This window comes from Mus caroli, unplaced genomic scaffold (genome assembly GCF_978045245.1).
Source record: "Mus caroli unplaced genomic scaffold, Mus_caroli_1 scaffold_8, whole genome shotgun sequence".
NCBI lineage: Eukaryota > Metazoa > Chordata > Mammalia > Rodentia > Muridae > Mus > Mus caroli.
The window spans coordinates 129,813,633-129,829,429 of NW_028227263.1; the positions used below are offsets into that span (position 1 = coordinate 129,813,633).

The 15,797-nt window shown below is 40.7% G+C and overlaps 1 pseudogene; it reads left to right on the forward strand.

Moving 5' to 3' along the window:
* LOC147003516 (sulfotransferase 2A1-like) overlaps nucleotides 1-2,346 on the forward strand; it is a 34,672-nt pseudogene extending 32,326 nt beyond the window's left edge.
* Nucleotides 2,347-15,797: the final 13,451 nt, after the last annotated feature.

Below are 15,797 nucleotides of genomic sequence, written 5' to 3' on the forward strand. Positions count from 1 at the left end.
CATCACTGTCATAATGATAACATCTCAAAGACTAATTTTTCCTCATCAGCAAAATAGGAGCACTGACTATACTTTTCTCAGGTATTCATGAATTTATTTGAAAATCCCACACTGAGTATGTCCTATATGTTTGGCACTCTTTGTAAAATGAACAATTTAGTAATATCAGAATCACTTTCTTTTCAAATATATTAGATGCATATTCTGTGTGTATATTCAAAGCATAAATGCATGGTACATATAACAGTGTCACAGCTAGGAAATAAAGCAATGATGGGGCCTGCTAGATTGAAATGGAGGAAAGATGGGAAGAGAAGGTTACAGTATCATTAATAAGGAGACAAAGACCAAGATGTAATTATATGAAAAATATTAGCCCTCTAGGGTGAAGGAAGATACAACACAGCTTGAGCAGTTGATTGATCTCTAAGTTTCAAACTAAAGACATTCTGGAATGGAGTGGTGAAAAACAATATATGTTCATAAGACACAGTGCTACATAGGACAGGGGCTGAAATTATACAGATCTTCATGTATCACCAAACACCATGGATGAGTGAAACAGAGTCCTTCAATGCCCTCAGCTGGGAGGGACTGGGTCCACTGCAGCTGAAATGCTGCTCATAACTATGCGTATCTGCAGCACTCATGTGACCACACACACACATAAGTAGAAACTACTTTAAGATATTAGTTAAAACTTGTTTTAAAATTATTTACTTCTATAAGTAAATACTAAGAAGTAGACAGAACACTTGAAGTCTGTTTGGATCATTGACATGATAAAACCTGCTGAGTAGGATAGCATGATAGGAACAGGTTTGATGGGAAGCAGGAATAATCTGTATATATATAAAAAGATCAAGCCATTGTTGCTGCTGTTAGATTGTCTAGCATATTGGTGAGAGAGGAAAAGGTAGGACATAATTTAGACAGAGGGTGAAGTTTGCATATATGATTTCAGGACTTAAGAAATTTTCGGTAGGGCATGGTGGCACATGCCTTTACTCCCAGCCAGCACTGGGAAGGCAGAGGCAGGCAGATTTCTGAGCTCCAGGCCAGCCTGGTCTACAAAGTGAGTTACAGGACAGCCAGAGAAACTCTGTTTCAGGGAGAGAGAGAGAGAGAGAGAGAGAGAGAGAGAGAGAGAGAGAGAGAGAGAGAGAGAGAGAGAGAGAGAGATTTACTACAGGAAATGATAGTTTGATTTATTAATGCCAAGGACAGGGTTCAGTCGGCCCCCCTCAATTCATGGGAATCAAGGTTCCAACAGGTGAGCATGGAGTCTGGGAGAATTCACTGACAGACACAGAGAGGAGAAAGTGTGCTGAATCTGAATGTATTGTCACAAATCGAACACCACTCTTATATAATACAGAAAAGAAAGGAGTAGGGTGTCACAGCAGGCAAAATACGTTGAAGTACATGGCACAAAACAGAGAAATGACTTCAAAAGACTTACAGGAACCAGGTAATATTTAGAATAAAGATAGAACAGCCCTGTCTAGAGTCAGCTAATGATAGGTAAGGATTTCACAACATAGTTACAATTTGTCCTTCTCCTTTGAGCCTTGTGAAAGCTAGCACCAGGGCTTTCTGCTCTAGCAGACCTTCTCATGAATAATGCAATACCACAACCCTCCTATTTCCTAGGCCTTGGTAAATTCTTGCATATGAGTGTAACTTGGCTGTTAAGTATCTGTAGGGAATCTCCATTTCTCAGAAGAATTCACCAACTTGCTTCTAATATGCAATGTAGTCTGCTACACCTGGCTGTAATGAAGATTCTAAATATACTTTGCTAAGCTTACCCTGAGACTTCTAAATCTTATCCGGTAAAACACCACAAGAAAACATGCAAGACCCTTCACAATATTGCAGAGAGAAATCTGGGGCATTCTAGCTATGGGAATGCCAAGGTTCCAGGAGGCTCTTTCCTTGATACTGTGCCTCAAGTCTGCTTCCAGATTTCTAAACCTGTAATATGAGTCACTACTGGAGTGGTTGTAGCATATTAACTGTGTAATCATTATCAAACAGAAGGTAAAAGCATATGATGGGAAGAGCTAGTGCAGTGTTACAATTATTAATCCACCTATATATCTTATTCACATTTTACAGGCACAACTGGGGACTGGAAGAATCACTTCATAGTAGCCCAAGCTGAAGCCTTTGATAAAGTTTTCCAGGAGAAAATGACTGGATTCCCACCAGGGATGTTCCCATGGGAATAAGTTTTCAAAACTTTTAAATAATATATGAACACTGATGTTTATGTTCCGGTTGTTCTATATCTTGAATGCCTGGATGTGGTCATAGAATAAATCCTGTTGTGGAATTGTGAGAGTGAATTTTTAAAACCTTGTGTTACTAATACTAGTAGTAGCAACAGTAGTGGTGGTAGTGCTGGTGTGTATACCTTTCTGTTTGTAGTACCTACAGAGGCCAGAAGAGTGCCTTGGTTCCGAGGGACCTGCAGTTGAATGTAGCTGTAAACTTCCTTCTTTGGGTCCTAGGAACTCATCTCAGGTCCTCTGCCTAAGCCATACAGTACTACTAATATCTCTCCATCTTTGAGAGTCATCTCTTCAGCCTAGAACCATGGAATCTTGAGTCATCATATATTTGCTACTATTATTATTGTCTTGTTGTGTATTATCAGCAAATTCCAATTCACTTTATAGAATTCCAGCTTTAAAACATTTTATTTTCATTTAAATAGGTCATTTATTTGTAGTTTTATTGAATGAGATTGGACATGAAAAATTTTCTAAGTGTGACACTATGGAAATTGCACAAGAATTACTCAGTATTTGTGCATTTATCATACTTTGCATGAATACCAGCTTCATTATTTGCAAGGAAATATATATATTCTTAACGTTTTCATTTGTTTATTTATTCTATTTACATCCTTCTTGCAACCACCTCACTACTCTCCTCCCAGCTGCACACTTACAACTTCCTCATTCTGTCACCTCTCCTCAAGGAAGGGGTTTCCCTTGCATTCACCCACTCAGGGACAAACCCACCCTGGTGCATCAAATCGCATAGAACTAAGTACATCCCCTCCCACTGAGGCCAGACAGGGCAGCCCAACTTGGGAAAGGGATACAAAAGGAGGCAACAGAGTCATAGTCAGAGACAGCCCCCCCCCTGGTTCAATTAGTCTTCATGAGACAAACATGAAGACTAAGATGTATACTTGTTACATATGTACAGGCAGCCTAGATCCAACCAGTGCATACTCTTTTGTTGGTGGTTCAGTCTCTGGGAACCCCCATAGACCCAGGTGAATTGGCTCTGCAGGTTTTCTTCTGATGATCTTGACCCTTCCAGCTCCTTCAATCTTACCCACAATTCTTTCATAAGACTCCCTGAGCTCTGTAGTAGAAGTTGAGAACACAGATGGTCATACATGCCCGAAGTTCTTGGACAGGAGTTTTTAGCTTTCTTGTTTTGTTTTGTTTTGTTTTGTTTTGTTTTGTTTTGTTTTGTTTTGTTTTGTTTTGTTTTGTTTTGTTTTGTTTTTAACCACATAAAATGAAGAGTTATTTTTCTAAGGTGGATAAAGAAGTCTGTAGGAATTTTTATAGAAGTCTCACTGAATCTAATGATTGCTTTTGGTAAAATGGCCATTTTTACTATGTTAATCCTACTTGTACATGAGCATGGAAGATGATGCCATCTTCTGATTTCTTCTTCAATTTCTTTTCAGACACTTGAAATTCTTATTATACAAATCTTTCACTTGCTTGTTTAGAGTCACACCAATGTATTTTATATTATATGTGGGTATTCTGAAGGGTTTGTTTCCTAATTTTTCTTTCTTTCTTTCTTTGTCTGGTTTTTTTTTTGTTTTTTTTTTTTGTTTTGTTTTTTTTGGCTTTTTGGTTTTTTGTGACAGGGTTTTCTCTGTATAGGTCTGGCTGTCCTGGAACTCACTTTGTAGATCAGGCTGGCCTGGAACTCAGAAATCTGCCTGCCTCTGTCTCCCAATTGTTAGGATTTAGTTGTGTGCCACCATGCCCTCCCTTTAGCCCATTCATCTTTTGTGTAAAGGAAGGTTAATAATTTTTTAGTTAATTTTTGTATACAGCTACTTGGCTGAAGATGTTTATCAGCTGTAAGTGTTCTTTGATAGAATTTTAGTGGTCACTTATGTATACTATCACATTATCTGCACATAGTGATATTTTGACTTCTTCCTTTCCAATTTGTATCTCCTTGATCTTCTTTTGTTGTATTATTGAAATATCTAGAACTTCAAGTACTACATTTAATAGATATGGTGAGAGAGGATAGCCTTATCTTGTATCTGATTTTAGTGGAATTGTATTAGGTTTCTCTCCATTTAATTTGATTTTGGCTATTAGCCTGATGTATATTACCTTCATTATGTTTAAGTATGTACAATATATATCCCTGATAACTCCAAGACATTTAAAATAAAGGAGGAATGTTGGATTTTCTCAAAGTTTTTTTTTTCATAATCTGACGAGGTGATCACATGTTATTTTTCACATTCTGTTTGTTTGTTTATATGGTAGAGAATATTGGTAGATTTTTGTATGTTGAACATCCCTGCATTCCTGGGATGAACCCTATTTGATCATTGTGGATTATGATTTTGATGTGGTCTTGGATTGGGTTTGCAAGTATTTTGTTGAGTACTTTTGCATCAATGTTTATAACGAAAATTTATCTGTATTTCTCATTCTTGGTTTTGTCTTTTCGTTGTTTAGAAATCAGGGTGACAGTTAACTCATAAAATGAATTTGGCAATGTTCCTTCTGTTTATATTTTGTAGAATAATTTGAAAAAGTATTAACACTTCTTTGAAAGTCTAGTAGAATTCTGTGCTAAAATCTCTCCCAAGGCTTGTTTGTCTGTCTTTTTCTTTCTTTCTTTGTTTTCCTTGGAATGAAAGATCTTTATGACTACTTTTGTTCTTTGGCGGTTATAATTCAATTTGAATTGTTTACCTGATCTTGACTTAAGTTTGTTAAGTGAAATCTATCATGAAAATCATTGATTTTACTTTTATATTCCACTTTATGAAGTACAGGCTTTTGAAGTAATACATAATGATTCTTTGTATTTCCTATTTGTCTGTTATGTCCCCCTTTCATTTCTGATTTTGAAAATTTGAAAATTCTCTTCTGTCTTTATTTAATTTAGCTGAAGTCTTGTCTATTTTACTGATTTTCTCAAAAACAAACAAACAAACAAAAAGCCCATAATTTGCTTCATTGTATGTTTGTATTGTTCTCTTTTCTTGTAATTTATTGATCTCAGACTTGAGGTTGATCATTTCCTCTAATATACTCCTCTTGTAATGTTGTCTTCTTTATGTTCTAGAGCTTTCAGGTGTATTATTAAGTAGCTAGCATGATAACTCATCAACTTCTTTATGAAAGCATTTAGTACCATGAATTTTCCTCCTAGCACTGCTTTCTATGTGTATCATAAGTTTGTTATGTTATGTTTTCACTGTCATTGAATTCTATAAGGTCTTTTATTTCTTCTTTATTTCATCCATGTCCCAGTAGTCATTCAGTAGAGTTGTCAGTCTCCTTCAGTTTGTAGGCTTTCTGCTATTTCTCTTGTTCTTGTTGAAGCCCAGACTTAATCCATGGGGATCTGATAAGATATAGGAGGTTATTTCGATTTTTTGTATCTGTTGAAATTTGCTTTGGAACTGATTACATGGTCAACTTTTAAGAAAGTTCTGTTATAAGATGAGAAGACAATATATTCTTTCATGTTTGCGTATAATATTCTGTACATATCTGTTAGGTTCTTTTGAGTTCTAATGTTGGGAGCTATTTAGACAACACTATTGTCCTGATCTCTGAATTGGGCCTCTCCCCCTAAGAAGAGAAGTGGGTTAAAAGAGGGCCTCCGATGCACCGCTCTGAGAACAACCACAGATTTTTCCAACCCTAAGTCAGCACTGGATGTCCTGACCACAAGATGTACCCTGATACCACCAAGTTCCTGCTTCCCTGTGTAGTTGCCAAAAGAAAAAATTCCACTACCCCATCCCTCCTGCTGAGAAGTACTTACTCCTATGCTTGCGCATTTCTGCTGCCTCATTCCTCCTGCTGAGAAGTACTTCCCCTTTTGCTTGTGCATTTAAGCCTTAAGCCTAGCTAAATACAGTGAGACCGTGATGCTACTCAGACTGCTTCTGTGTGTCGTTCATTGCACAAGGTTCTTGACTCTCTCTCCCCCCATTTGATTCTTAGGAGAAGGTCTCCTCGAGACCCTCGAATAACTGGACCTGCTGGACAGGTCATTCTAACATCTGTTTGTTTCATTATTTCTCTGTTGAGTTTCTGTCTAGATAGCATACCCAGTAAGAGGAGTGGGGTGATAGTCTTGCACTATTAATATGTGGAGTTTAATGTGTGATTTAAATGCTAGTAATGATTGTTTTATAAATGTGGGTCGCTTGCATTTAGGGAATGGATTTCAGTATTGAGATATCATCTTGAAGTATTTTATTCTTGGATGAGTATGAAAAGTCCTTCCCAATCTATGGATTCATTTTTGTTGGAAGTCTGTTTTATTAGATATTAGGATGGCTGCTCCAGCTTGGTTCTTGGGTACATTTGCTTGAAAAAACTTGTCCCAGCCATTTACTCTGATGTAATGTCTATCTTTGTTACTGAAGTGTATTTCTTGTGTGTAGCAGAAAGATGGATCCTATTTTCACACACATTCTGTTAGCCTGTGACTTTGTATTGGGGAGTTGAGTACATTGATGTTGAGAGATATTAGTTACCAATGAGAGTCAATTCATATTGCAGTAAATTTTCAACCCCAATAAGCCCATGTAGATAACACACAAGTCAGTTGTTATGTTTATATTCTGTATGCTTAGATTGGGGAGATCTACCACTATACCAATCTATTCCCTAGGTATGAGATAGATCCCTTGCTACTTGCAGCTTCTCCAAGCCATGTGGTTCTTTTCCATGTTCCTTCTACCTCTTCTTTCTCTGTCCTTCTTCTCTATCATGCCCTAAACTTCTTCCACTCTCTAAAACTTCCTTTCCCCAACTATCCCTTCTACTGCCCAATCACAGGCTCCACCATTTATTTGACCAGTTAAAATGGGGAGAAGGTTCACATGTGATCTACTATTAATTGAGGTAGCCCCTCTTGGGAATGCAGAATTAACATCAGACTACAAACAGCACCAGGGCCACCTGTAAGGCAATGAGCTATGCACAGACAGCCTGATCTCCAGTCAAGCTGAGGGCTTGAACCCCAGGGTGACCCAATGGGTGGTAATTTTCACCTACATGGGTCAGAAGGAGTTCGATTATGTCTCCTGGAGCCCTGGCTCCTGACAACGTTTCAAAACCCACAGCCTTCACAAGCGTGTGGCTAGCAGTCATGTAGACAATGTCCCAAGCTTTTGGCATGCTGGCTAGACTCCTCCTCAAACTAATCTAGCAACAGCAAGATAGCTAGCCTACCATAAGACAGGCTGCTTGACCCCTTCTTGCCTATAGCAATGACCAGTCTCTCTCTCTTTCTACCATTTCTCTTTCCCCCTGCATTTCTCCAATAAAGCTCTAAAATCATAGACTGTCTCTGACTATCAAGGCCCAGCATGCTTGAACAATGGGATAGGCTTTCTCCTAACAAGCCATGTCTAAACACCTGACAGAAGACCTTCCTATAGAGCAGCCAAGGACTGGACTAAGGACTCTCGCCTGTGTGGCAATCATCCAGCACTTGCCTCTCCCTCTCCCCTCTTCCCTTATCTCTGGGGCCAAGTGCCACCCTGGGGCCGCTATTCTGTTCTCAGCTCCTCTGCCATATCCACATGCAATGCTGAAGGCTGAGAACCTGGTATCTGAGGCTGCCTTTGTCCACCATCCGCAATGTAGATCAGTGACTTAACACAGCCAGATACCCATCCAGGTCCACGTGAAAAGCATCCGGCAGTCCTCCCGTGTTCACACACCCAGACCACCAGATCTCTGGTGGGACTCAGGAACTCTCCTAATACTCTCTCAAACACACCCACAGCCCAACAGCCATCCACAATATTTCCCCGATTTTGTCCAAAAATAGCCTCTTTTCTCTAAGATATAAATTGACCACAACCATTACAATTATGTGTATTATAAAGTATGAGATACACTCAGACCATCATATTTGTGAATTTAGATGAAACATCTATGTAAACTTAAAGTGCTTACAATATTATACCTGAATTATGTCGTGGATTTAGCTTGGATTACCATGTGAAAACTTTCCTCTCAAATCTATATCTTCTCTCTCGATGTTAAACAACTTGAGTTGAGTATGGCACTAGAACTAGTCTACAACCTTGTCAGAATATGAGAACAACTTAAACATTACCTGCAATTACTAAAGTGTAGGGACAGTTGACTACCTTCATTCCTCAAAATGTTGGAATATCAGTCATTGTTGTGTTGACCCAGGATCATCTGACAGACCTATGTAAAGCAGAATTATGAAGGACTTGTTTCCCTCTCTTGTCAGAGCTATCAGTTGACTATTTCACATAGTGTGTTACTTTCCCACACAATATTTTTGTCAATAGATGAATTAGGGCAATTCTTGCCCAGTAGGTATCTTGCCACAACTGGAGAAACTCCATTGTTGCTCAGTTTTTTCTTTGAACCAAAAAGGGAGTGTTGCCAGGAGCACAGATGGTACTAGTCAAATGATCTTTAATAAGGAAATGGCCTTAAATGTCATATCCTGTGGGTTTCTGACACTTTTGAAGATTATGTAAAATATATCTGAACTGTGAAACCTAACTATTCTTAGTCATGTCTATTTGAGTAAATTGAAAACACTTTATAATAATTAAATCAGAATATAATGTAGTCGTGAGTTTACTATCTATCTGGTCTTTAACTTGTGTTACTTAATTATGCTAAAAAGTTTGTAATGGAGGTTATTAGAAGAATTTGGTCTAAGTCTTGTGTTCTCAGATATGTTGCATAGGCTCATTGCCTATCAAAGGGTAACAATATTAATTTCAAATTTTATATCAATCAAACAATAGTTTTATTAGATATTTTCTTTCTTTATAATTCAAATGCTATCCTGAAAGTCCCTTATATCCCCTACCCCTGTGCCCTGCTCCCCAACCCACCCACTCCCACTTCCTGGCCTTGGAATTCCCCTGTATTGGTGCATATAACCTATGTAAGACCAAAGGCCTCTCCTCCTAATGATGTCCGATTAGACCATCATCTTCTACATATGCAGCTAGAGACACGAGCTCAGGGGGTAATGGTTAGTTCATATTGCTATTTCTCCTATAGGGTTATAGACCCCTTCAGCTCCTTGGGTACTTTCTCTAGCTCCCCCATTGGGAACCCTGTGTTCCATTCAAAAGATGTCTCTGAGCATCCACTTCTGTATTTGCCATGCACTGGTATAGCCAAAAAATGACAGCTATATCAGAGTCACATCAGCAAAATCTTGCTGGCATCTGTAATCGTGTCTTCATTTGGTGGTTAATTAAGGGATGGATTCCTGGATGGGACAGTCTCTGCATAGTCCTTCCTTCCATCTCAGCTCCAAATTTTGTCTCTGTAACTCCTTCCATGGGTATTTCTCCCCATTGCAAGAAGAGACAATTATCCACACTTTGGTCTTCCATCTTCTTAATTTTCATGTGTTTTTCAAGTTTTATCTTGGGTATTCTAAGTTTCTGGGCTAATATCCACTTATCAGTGAGTGCATATCATGTAAGTTCTTTTGTGATTGGATTACCTAACTCTGGATGATATCTTCCAGATACATCCATTTGCCTAAGAATTTCATGAATTCATATTTTTTAATTGCTGAGTAGTATTCCATTGTGGAAATGTACCACAATTTCTGAATCCATTCCTCTTTTGAGGTTCTTTCCAGCTTCTTTCTATCGTAAATAAGGCTACTGTGAACATAGTGGAGCTTGTGTTATTTTTACCAGTTGGAACATCTTCTGGATATATGCCCAGGAGAGGTATTGCTGGATCTTCCAGTGGTACTATGTTCACTTTTCTGAGGAACTGCCAGACTGGTTGTACAAGCTTACAGAAACTACACATAAAACAACAGACACTAAAACTTATAGAGGAGAAAGTGATGGAAAGCCTCAAAGATATGGGCACAGGTGAAAAATTTCTAACCAGAACACCAATGGCTTGTCCTGTAAGATCAAGAATCGACAAATGACAATTAATAAAATTGCAAAGGTAAAAGACACAATCAATAAGACAAAAAGTCCACTAACAGGTTTGGAAAGGATTTTTACCAATCCTAAATGTGATAGGGGACTAATATCCAATATTGTGGAAAGCCGTGCAGCGAGCAATCGCTGTGGAGAGCCGTGCGCGTGCCGCGAGCAATCACCATTATAAGATGGCGCTGGCCTCCGCTGTGACAAACTAGTAAACAAGCCTTGTGCGCAAGTGCGAGAGTGAACTCACTCCTAGTCACTGCCCATTCTCGGGGTGTAATAGTGGTGTGATGAGCGAGCAACAAATCAAGAGCTGTCACGCCACATCAGGTGCTGAAACGTCATGGCTGAGTGCTATATAAGGGACTCCATTTTCTGGGGTCGAGATCTTCCTGAGAAGTAAGCAATAAAGCTTTGCTGCAGAAGATTCCGGTTGTCCTGAGTGTGTTCTTGCCGGCGGGGACAAAAGCTCGGGATAAGTGGCGCCGAAGACCCGGGAACTACCATCACACCGGCGCAAGGAAGATCCCTCGTTCGCGGGGCGGAATCAGAACTGCGGGACACTACAGCTCTGCAAGGTAAGTATTGTCTTGAAATTTCTCCAGAGTTAGAAGCCCTTTTGATTGTTTGCACGGCGATCGCACTTTCCCTTTCAGTTTCGTTTTGTTTCCACCGCTGGAACTGCTGACTGGTTCCCAGTCACAGTCAGGCTCGGACAGCACCTGGACAGTGCCTGGACAGTGATTAGTTTCAGTCACGGTCAGGACTGGATAGCGGCAGAATGGGAATTTCTCACTCTGTAGTAGTGGCATTAAGGTCAGTCCTGAAGCAGTGTGGCCTAAAAATCGCCACTAAGAGTATAGAGGCATTTGTCAGGGAGGTAGACCGTGTGGCACCATGGTATGCTTGCTCAGGTTCGTTAACTGTCACTTCTTGGGATAAACTGAAAGGAGATCTAGTTAGGGAACAGAAGAACGGCAAACTTAAAGCAGGGGTCATGCCGTTATGGAAATTGGTGAGATCGTGCTTAACAGATGAGGATTGTGAGCAGATGGTAGAAGCAGGGCAGAATATTTTGGACGAAATTCAAGACAGTCTATCAGAGGCAGAGTGGGGAGAGAGATTGAAAGTTGGGACGAAACAAGGTGCACCGAAGAATTTAGGCCTTTCCACGGGCCTTGAGCCCGAGGAAAAGAGATACAAAGGAAAGAATGCCTTGGGAGAGATTAGAAAAAAGGATGGAAAGGGAGAGAAGAAGAGAGAAAGAACTGGAGAGGCACATAAGGAAAGGAGCCTCTACCCGCCATTAGATGAGTTTAAGGCACTAGCTGTCAGTAGCTCAGAATTGGATAAGGAACTTAGCTCCTCTGAGGAGACAGACTTAGAGGAAGAAAGATACCAGCCAGATGAAAGACGAGCTAATCAGTTACAGAATAACATAAAGAAAGCAAAAGTAGCTAGAGACAAATGTCAAATCACTATGCGATCTTCAGATCCGCAACCTCTGGGTCCTAGTACACCTCCGCCCTACGTGCAGAGGTATCAATCAGACTCATTCATTTCAAAAGAGGAACAGAGAAAAGTGCAGGAAGCGTTCCCAGTCTTTGAAGGCGCAGAGGGCGGACGCGTTCATGCCCCAGTGGAGTATATACAGATTAAAGAATTAGCAGAGTCAGTTCGTAACTATGGAGTCAATGCCAACTTTACTGTAGCCCAAGTCGAAAGGCTTGCTACTCTGGCAATGACCCCCGGTGATTGGATGACCGTAGTAAAAGCCGCATCTCCTAACATGGGAATGTATTTAGAATGGAAAGCTTTGTGGCAAGACTCCTGCCAAGCACAGGCAAGGGCCAATGCCAATGTTGAAGGGGACCAAGGAACATGGACTTTTGAGTTGCTTACAGGTCAGGGACAACACGCTAATAACCAGACAAATTACCATTGGGGAGCTTATGCTCAGATCTCAGCTGCTGCAGTTAAGGCATGGAAGGCACTCTCTAAGAAGGGAGAGGCAAGTGGGCATTTGACCAAGATCACCCAGGGCGCACAGGAGTCATTCTCAGATTTTGTGGCTAGAATGACAGAAGCGGCAGGGAGAATTTTTGGGGATCCAGAAACAGCTATGCCTTTAATTGAACAGTTGATCTATGAACAGGCTACCCAGGAATGCAGGGCGGCTATTACACCTAGAAAGAGCAAGGGACTGCAGGATTGGTTGAAGGTTTGCCGTGAGCTTGGAGGGCCACTCACTAATGCAGGTTTAGCAGCTGCCATTCTACAAGGGCAAAAACACCCTGACATGGCTGAGCTCAAACTCTGCTATAATTGTGGCAAACCGGGACACTTAAAAAAGGACTGTAGAGCCCTTGTCAAAAGGAGAGCACCAGGACTGTGTACTAAGTGTGGAAAAGGATATCATTGGGCTAGAGATTGTCGTTCAGTCAGGGACATTCGAGGCAGGCCCCTGCAGCCAGGATTCCCTCAAGCAGTAGATAATGAGACCATTCCAAAAAACCAGTACAGGGCCCTCAGGTCTCAGGGCCCGAAAACATATGGGACCTCGACAGGCAAAAGGTGGACCCCACAGTCCGCAGGGCAACAGAAGGATCAGCTGGGTTGGACCTCCGTACCACCACCCGATTCATGCTAATGCCCCAAATGGGGGTACAGCCTATTCCTACTGACTATAAAGGACCTCTGCCATCCGGGAGTGTTGGCCTAATATTGGGCCGGGCCTCCCTTACCTTACAAGGTCTTATTGTTCACCCTGGAGTCGTAGATCAAGACTATGAAGGGGAACTTCAAGTTCTCTGTTCCTGTCCTCAGGGTGTCTTTTCTATTTCACAAGGGGATAGAATAGCTCAGTTAATAATTTTGCCAAGCCTACATGGCTGTTTTCCTTCCTCTGGTGTCCCTCGAGCTACCAGAGGGATTGGTTCTACTGGAAATGATTCTGCTTACTTAGTGATGCCTCTTGACTCCAGGCCATTCTTAGAATTAGTTATAGAAGGAAAACAATTTAAAGGGATTTTAGACACAGGAGCAGATAAAAGTATCCTGTCTTCCCAATGGTGGCCAAAAACTTGGCCGGTTACTCAGTCATCACGTTCTTTGCAAGGTTTAGGTTATCAGTCCTGTCCCACTATTAGTTCCCGTTCTTTGAGCTGGACAGCTCTTGAAGGTCAAACAGGACGATTCACTCCCTATGTTTTACCACTCCCAGTAAATCTCTGGGGGAGAGACATTTTACAGGCACTAGGACTGACCTTGACTAATGAATACTCGCCACAAGCTGTTCAAATAATGAAGAAAATGGGCTATAAAGAAGGAAGGGGATTAGGGAAAGGAGAGCAGGGTAAACTTGAACCTATCCCTCAAAAAGGTAATAATGGGAGACAAGGTTTGGGTTTTTTCTAGGGGCCGTTGAGGGCTCCATGCCCATACCATGGCTTACAGAGGAAGTTGTATGGGTTCCTCAATGGCCTCTCTCCTCTGAAAAGTTAGAAGCAGATACAAAACTAATTTCTGAACAGCTACGCTTGGGTCATTTAGAGCCCTCTACCTCACCCTGGAATACACCTATTTTCGTAATTAAGAAAAAATCTGGCAAATGGCGCTTATTACATGATCTTAGAGCCATTAATGCACAAATGCGTCTATTTGGACCAGTTCAGCGAGGGCTACCATTGCTTTCTGCCTTACCCAAAAATTGGGAAATTATAATTATAGATATTAAAGATTGCTTTTTCTCTATACCTTTATGCCCTCAAGATAGGCAAAGATTTGCATTTACCATCCCAGCCATTAATCATTTAGAGCCGGATCAAAGATACCAATGGAAGGTCCTACCTCAGGGGATGGCGAATAGCCCCACCATGTGTCAACTGTATGTGCAATTGGCACTTAAGTCAGTTAGAGAGCATTTTCCATCATTACAGGTGATAATTTATATGGATGACATTTTGATTTGCCATAAAAATTCAAAGTTATTGCAAGATGCATACCCTATATTAATAAAAACATTAGGGCAATGGGGATTGCAGGTGGCCACTGAAAAGGTGCAAGTTGCTCGAATGGGAGCCTTCCTAGGGTCACTCATTTATCCTGACAAAATTGTTCCTCAAAAATTAGAGATTCGCAAAGATCAACTACATACCTTGAATGATTTCCAAAAATTGCTAGGAGATATTAATTGGCTAAGACCATTTTTGAAAATTCCATCAGCAGAATTAAAGCCCTTATTTGACATATTAGAGGGAGATACCCACATCTCCTCCCACAGAGCACTTACCCCAGCTGCATGTCAAGCTTTACAAACGATAGAAAAGGCCTTACAAGATGCTCAATTACAACGCATTGAGGAGTCAAAATCATTTGAATTGTGCATATTAAAAACTGCACAGTTACCAACAGCAGTCTTATGGCAAAAAGGACCCTTATTGTGGGTCCATCCTAATGCTTCCCCTGCAAAAATCATTGAGTGGTATCCTAATGCAATTGCTCAACTTGCACTTAGGGGGATAAAAGCAGCTATTACTTATTTTGGGAAAGAACCTCATATGCTAATCGTACCTTATACTTCTGCTCAAGTTCAAACCCTGGCAGCAACAACTAATGATTGGGCAGTCTTGGTTGCCTCTTATTCAGGACAAATTGATAATCATTATCCAAAACATCCAATTTTACAATTTGCCTTAAGCCAAGCCATAGTGTTTCCAGTAATAACAGCCAAACACCCACTTCCGGATGGGGTAGTGGTGTATACAGATGGATCCAAATCTGGCATAGGTGCATATGTAGTAAATGGCCAAGTAACATCTAAACAATATAATGAGACATCACCCCAGATTGTAGAGTGTTTGGTAGTTCTAGAAGTCCTTGAAACTTTTCCGGGACCGCTCAATATTGTATCTGACTCTTCATATGTGGTCAATGCAGTTAATATGCTTGAAGTTGCTGGCTTAATTAGACCCTCTAGCAAGCTTGCTCACATTTTTCAGCAAATTCAGTCAGCCTTGTTACATAGAAGACATCTTGTGTATATTACTCATGTTAGGGCTCATTCTGGCCTTCCTGGCCCCATGTCTCATGGAAATGACTTGGCAGACAAAGCTACTAGAATAGTGGCTGCTGCTCTGTCCTCGCAGTCAGAGGCTGCAAGGGAGTTTCATAAACGCTTCCACGTGACGGCTGAAACATTACGCCGCCGTTTCACTTTAACTAGGAAAGAAGCTCGTGACATTGTCACCCAATGTCAAAACTGTTGTCAATTTCTGCCTACTCCTCATGTAGGGGTAAACCCCCGAGGCATCAGACCATTACAGGTCTGGCAAATGGATGTCACTCATATTTCCTCCTTTGGAAGAAATCAATATTTACATGTTTCCATTGACACCTGCTCTGGTGTTATGTTTGCTACACCTTTAACAGGTGAGAAAGCCTCTCATGTTATACAGCACTGTTTAGAAGCATGGAGTGCTTGGGGCAAGCCCACAATTCTTAAAACTGATAATGGGCCAGCATATACCTCTACTAAATTTCAGCAATTTTGTCATCAAATGGATGTCAC